General features: G+C 38.9%; 1 protein-coding gene across 11 annotated transcripts in view; it reads left to right on the top strand.

Moving 5' to 3' along the window:
- Window positions 1-3724: 3724 nt before the first annotated feature.
- Iqcm (IQ motif containing M) overlaps window positions 3725-6773 on the top strand; it is a 471750-nt gene continuing 468701 nt past the window's right edge. For 4 of the 11 annotated variants that reach the window (XM_076571985.1, XM_076571984.1, XM_076571983.1 and 1 more), the window contains exon 1: window positions 3768-4082. The gene's annotated coding sequence lies outside the window, so the exon portion shown is untranslated. Of the gene's footprint in view, window positions 4083-6773 lie in introns of all 11 variants that reach the window. The other 7 variants (XM_076571981.1, XM_076571978.1, XM_076571982.1 and 4 more) reach the window with 5 other exon arrangements.

Here is a 6773-nt window from a genome sequence, read left to right as displayed (position 1 = left end):
CTAGCCCAAATTAAATAAGAATTGCCATGGTCATAATGTCTCTTCACAGCAATAGAAACCCTAACTGAGACAGAAGTTGATACTAGGGACTGTGATATTGTTGTGATAGGCCTGACCATGCTTTTGTTTGGAGGAATTTGGACTTTGGGATATTTAGGTTAGGAAAGCAGTGGAATGCTTTAAGCACTGCTTAATGGGCCTTACTAGTAGGGATAAGGAAGGCAGTGGTACTGAGGGCTGTTTGAACTGTGGAGGGTCTAGCTCAAGAGATTTCAGAGGAGGAGAATTTTAGTACCTTTCTAGAGATGATTCTTGTGATATTTTGGTGAAGAATGTGGCTGCTTTTTGCCCTTGTCCAAAGAGTCTGCCTGAGGTTAAAGTGAAGAGATTTGGATTAATTCCATTGGCAGAGGAAATGTCAAAGTAGCTTAGTATAGACTCTGTAGTGGGGTTATTAGTTTTAACTCTAATGAAGATTTATAATGAAGAAGAGCAAGTTGAGCAAGTAAAAATATACAATTTGAGGAGAAAAAGAGCATCAGGGAGTGAAATGGAGCTAAGACTTATGCTCAAGGAGATAAACAGATTAAGAAATGGAATAAAGGAAGTGGTGACCTCAGGGCAAGATCCTACCCATCTTTGCTTCCAACTTGTAAAAAAGGAATTAAAGGACAGATTATGTCAGGGTGTGCTAGTGCATATCTTTAATCCCAGTACTCAGAAGGCAAAGGGTGGCAGATCTCTGAGTTTGAGGCCAGTCTGGCTTACAGATCGAGTTTCAGGATATCTAAGCCTAGGAGGTAAAGGAAACCATAAAAAAACAGAAAGCTGGTGAAGATGTAATTGAACAAGGGGGCCATGTTCCATCCCCAGGAAGCAGCGGAACTTGGCAGCTTTAAACACATGTTTCTGGATTTAGAGTCAAATATAGAAAGGGGTTATGGAATCTTCCTCTGACTTAAGAAGTGACTGAAGAAAGCTGCTGGAGCCAGGCATGTGTAAGGGGTATCATTGCATAAAGGCCTAGAGAGGCCACTGAGTGAAGCTGTGAAGTTGAAGCCTTGATTGCCCTAGACCTCCAAAATGTTGGAGATGACAGAGCCATGGGATACCTGCTGAGGAAAGCTGCTAATAAGAAGTAGAACCAACCCAAGAGAAACAAGTGTGTTTTAGTCAACAAAGCTGAACAGAGTTGGAGATCTGAAGATCACTTTGACATCAGACATTGATATGCAGTTTGGAGTTTGCCCAACTCGTTGTTTGGTCTAACTTTGGTCCAGTATTTTCTCACCATGCTCCCTTTCCTCAATTTTAGAATGGTGATGTATATTCTATGCCATTATAAGTTGGATGTATGTGATCTGCTTTTCATTTTGGTTTTCAAGAGGATTACAGTTAAGAGTTTGCATGAATCCCAGAAGAGACTTTGAACTTTAGACTTTTAAATAAGTTTGAAACTGTTATAGACTATGGGGACTTTTGAAGTTGGACTGAATGTATTTTTGAGTTATAATATTATTACAATTAATATATTAGGAAAATTTCTTGGTTTATTTCCTCTAAAATGCTTCTAAATATAGATTTATAACTGCATGCAGTAGGACAAGTGGAACCCCACTACATTTTTCTACAGATAGAAAATGAAAATAACAATTACGTAATTGGATTACTTGTTCAAAGCATTAGTCAGTACTAGTGAGCTGGAGCAATATTGGAATAAATAGAAAAACAATCATGTTCAAGTGAAATGACAAATATAAAGATCTATTTGGTACACCAATAAATAAGTGCCTCACAGATAATTTGAAGACATGAGAAGAATTATGTCGCCTTCAGCACAGTTGTATAGCATCTTAATAAATCACAGTTGTACTTGTTTGGGTCAATTCAGAGACAAGAACCAGATCTTGTGTGAATTACATATGACTTAGTTTTGTACTTGGCACAAATGATCCTCTAGTAAAGTATATCCATTTAATTTAAATATGCTTGGAGCTTCAACCAAGCAGTAATGTATTATTTTGGAATGTGTGAATGATCACAGCTTGAAGTGTTATCACATTATATCCTATGAGTTGTACTCAAAGTATCTTTCCCTTTAATGTACAGGACTTTTGAGATTGCTCAACTGAACATAAGTCAGGGCTATAGATAGTAAGTAAATATATTCACTTACTTATTATACTCTCATGGCTCTCTACAAAATAATCTATAACAGAATTCTAAATTAGCTTTGATATTATAACATTGTTTTAATTTGGTAATTCAAATTTGTTGGCACAAATGACAAAGAAACCTTATAGTCTAGTTATGTGCAAGGAATAATCATGTATAAAATAATTGATAATCTTCCTTGATAATTTTCTCTTTAAGTAAACAGTAAGTTAGATAGTGAAACATGGAAGCAAGAAAGCCATGCCTGCATATAAAGAAGTTTCCTACCTAAAGGAGGAAAAAGGCCTCAGAGGAACAAACAGTATGGAGAAACAGTATTTTATGACCAGATGTACTGGGCTGGAATGACATCAGCTTATTGTGAGAGTGAAGAAAAGGATCAAGAAATCAATGCATGTCCTCCTATCTATATAAACAGAAATTGAACATGCATACACCCACATTGGATAAATATGTCCACAGCTTCATGTTAATTACAGTTTAAGACTCATTTTCTAGAAGGTAGCAACAGCAAAAAAACAGATCCACAGCCTTACTTGCATGATGAACTAAGCTATCTCCTACGATGTTTTTGTAAACTAGTCAGTTAATAAATAGTGGCTGCTGGGAAAATTGGGAAAAATGCTCTGATGCAAAAAAATTAGAGCATCTTTTTACTGTTTTTTAAAGAAATTCTTTCACAATTAAAAAAATTGAGATTAATATAATATATCATTTTCCCTTCCCTTTCCTTTTTCTAGTCCCTTCATTGTATACTCCTTGCTCTTTTTCAAATTCATGGCCTCTTTTTAATTGTTGTTACGTCTATCTATCTATCTATCTATCTATCTATCTATCTATCTATCTATCTATCTATCTATCTATCTATCATCTATCTATTCTTAAATATAATGAGTCCTGCCAGCCAGCTGCCAATTATTATAAAAACTTGGTCTATAGCTTAGGCTTGTTTTTAACTAGCTCTTATAACTTTTTTCCTTTTATTTTATTTTACAATACCATTCAGTTCTACATATCAGCCACAGATTCCCTTGTTCTCCCCCCTCCTGCCCCCCTCTCCTTCCCCCCATCCCACCCCCCATTCCCACCTCCTCCAGGGCAAAGCCTCCCCCGAGGACTGAGATCGACCTGGTAGACTCAGTCCAGGCAGGTCCAGTCCCCTCTTCCCAGACTGAGTGGGAGTGGAGAGACGGTGGTGTGGCTCCATGAAGAGCTAGGAGGAGGAGTGGGGGTAGAGATGATTAATGGACATTGTATAGAATAAGTTCATTGTATATGAATAAATTCTCAAATAATAACAATGTTATGTCATTTTTTAAAAGGTAGAAAAAACCCTCTCTTCTTCGTAGATCTGTGGGTGGTCTTCATACCACATCCCACCATAACCTGACCCTGGTGAAACCACAGATTTGGTCCCTCAGAGCAGGAGCTCCCCTTCCCCACTCTTTGGCTACGGAATACAACTGGACTAGAACCTCTGGTTCTAGGCTAACTGCGGAGCAGGATAGGGAATTTACAGATTCGGTAACACGTGACACTCCTCGACGTCATAGTGGGAAGGATTCTTCTCCAAGCAAACCTTCTGGTGGTTGTCCAGGAATCTTGCCAGGCCCTGCAGCTCACCCCGGCAGGAGGTCTTGGCCCTCAGGGGTACGCTACAGCAAGGGGTCTATATCCCCCACAGGAAAGCAGGCCTGTGAGTCCACAGTGCTGTGAGGAGACAGAAGAGGGAGAGTAATGGGGCCTGGCAGGGCCACCATGGCTGGGAGAGTGCTCTGGGGGTGCAGCTAGGGATCAAGGAGGGCGTGGCGGGCGCGGCTGGCTGGCGTGGCTGGGGTGGCTCCACAGGCAGTACAGAGGCTTGAAGTTTCTCTAGAGCAGGAGGTGAGCCTGAGTCTGAAGCTAAGGTGAGCATGGTCCTGGGATTTTGGGCTCCTCTTGGGTGAGGGTAGGAGAGCATTTGAAAAAATGCATATTTACATTTCCCAGATAATAGCATTTTACACAGGACTATGCACATAAAAAGTCTGGACAGCATTCCAGTGTAATAGAAAATAGAATGTGTGGATATTTCAGTTTTTTTTCTCTCCTGTGCATTCTTGTATATACTAACTAGACAGATAGTCTCTGATTGATCTAGGTACTCACACTCACACCCGACATGTGGGTGGTGCTTGAGGCTGAAATAGTAGGTTGTATGCTGTGGTCCCAGGAGTTCTCACACCTTCATATCCTGCATGACCGCGCCATTGCTAACTGATTCTGAACACGCACTTTCCTCCGTGTTTCTGTAGATAGGCCTGGTTTCGCCTAAGTCTGCAGTGAGGAGGCATTGAAAACAGCGAAGACAACTCTGTAATAAAACCCTGCAGCAAAGCAGTTGAGTGGGGGATGAGACTGTGGTTTGTTTTGTTTGTTTGAGCAATATTGGTGATGTTTAGGGACCAGAAAGAGGTTTTAAAGGCCTCAATCCTAAAATGATCCCATGTTAATTATGAAATTCCAGTTTGAGTGCTTTAGTTTCTATGTAGGAAGTTGAATGACGTTATTTTTTCCATTTCAAATAATGCAGGTTGGTGAGCACTGGTGTGAACAATAGTCAGTTTCCAGGGATTACCAGTGCATTTAGTATCCAGTCTTTATATGGAATATGTGGGATACCATAGTATAGATATTACTTAGATCTGTCTTGCATGTTAGTAAACTGAAGTTCAGAGGAAGTAATTTGCCAAGGTCACACAGCTATTGATGACAGAACCCAGACTTGATCTTAATAGACCTAGTCACTGTCCAGTGTTTTCCCTCTTAGCTACAACTCAATGTGGTTGCTCAAAAATGGCTTCAAAATGATTTTGCTAAATCTGCAGAAGAGATAATACTCAGAACAGTCGCTTTCAATGATAAGAATCCAACATGTGAAGAATTATTTTTTCCTCATCATCTTCAAAGGATTAGCCATTTTGTTTTCTTTACTGGTTTACCTCATTACCTTTCAGAATCACAACCCTGTAGGAAGCAAATCCTATATTTATGCAGAAGGAATTTGTGCTCTGTCAGCTATTTATTGCCTTTCTTTTTTCTTTTTTTCCTAAGGCAACAGATCTTTAGAAACAGTGAAGGTCTGGATAATAAGTTTTCTAGACTTTACAGACCTATGATTTCTGATATAGGACTTTGCTATTTTTGTATCTTTGTTTGGAAATGGACACTTTTTGAAGAAAGAGAGATTTATTTAGTTTAACTATAAACTGATCCATATAGCATGGTGTTGGTATTTATAGTGTGGTCTCCTTGGCTGTATCATAACATTGTAGGGAAGCAGAAAAGAAAATTCCTAGAGGGACCATGGACATGGTTTGCGCGACCAAACAACTATCACTAAGTAACTGAATCTTGTGAGAACTACATCACCTCTCTTGGGAGTGTGCGCTATTAGTTAATTACCTTTTGTGCCTCACTCTGTGTAGATCCAACATGTCAGCACTTGGTCCACTGGGTATCAGGACTCCATCCCATGAGCCTGTTGGGGACAAACCATGGCCAAACCATCACTGACGACCCTAGACAATATGTAAATGAATGGTGTATGGCTGATTCATAGGAACAGAGACAAGTAGATTTGACTCACTGACTTGATGCTCATTTGCCAGTTTCCTGTTTAGACTTTGCAGTCATTCTGGATCATGAAAAATTTGGTCATCGTAATGGCTAGTACATATTATAGCACACGCTCTGTGTCAGAGCCTATGCAAACATAATGCACATGAGCAGACCTGGGGCTTTGGAGATTTCATTAGTAAATATTGTATTCTACTAATTGGTCAGAACTAGGTTTGAAGTGTGCCACTACTATTTTATTTTGACTTCATTGCTCACTGAAACACATGGAAACTTATCTTTTACCAGCTTTGTTATCTATAATTGCTTTTCGAATCTTCAGTTTTTTATTGAAGTTCTTGCATGTTTAAATTTAAATAAAAATCATGATTATTTATTTTTCCTGTGATGCTAAGCATGTATTAACTTATATAAGACCATGGCTTCCACTACCATGGCTGTTTATAATTAGGAACATGAAAAACCTAATGGCTCTGAAGAATACTCAAGAACAGTATCCAAGAATTCAGAAGCTAAGGCTACTTTACTGAAAAGGACGAAGACAAAAGGCCACTCTGGGCATCTAAGAAGCTTTTCAATTTTTTTCTTTTCAAGTGTGCAGGTGCCAGCTGAAAAAACCAGAGCAGACCGAAGGCTGTAATTCCAGGCACACACTGAAGTGCTTATAAGGTTCTTTGATAATTTCTAAAAGGGCTGTCAGGTCCTAGTCCTGGTGACTATAGTGGTAATTATGACGCAAATATTGGAAGGCATCAGGAAAAACCCTGCACATACTCAGATATATTTTCTTTTGAGTTAATGTTTTAACTCAATCAGAAAAGAAATTTAGCCATATTGTATAAAATGTAGCGAGAAGGGACAGTTATTATTTTACAGGATTCTCATAGGAAAAATGGTACCATAATTACATAGAACCAAGCATTAGTTTGAACATTATGACATTTCTGCTCTGGAATGTATACAAAATTATTGTACTTTAT

The sequence above is a fragment of the Peromyscus maniculatus genome, chromosome 5, assembly GCF_049852395.1.
Source record: "Peromyscus maniculatus bairdii isolate BWxNUB_F1_BW_parent chromosome 5, HU_Pman_BW_mat_3.1, whole genome shotgun sequence".
NCBI classification, from domain to species: domain Eukaryota; kingdom Metazoa; phylum Chordata; class Mammalia; order Rodentia; family Cricetidae; genus Peromyscus; species Peromyscus maniculatus.
This window is presented reverse-complemented; position numbering and strand designations above follow the sequence as displayed.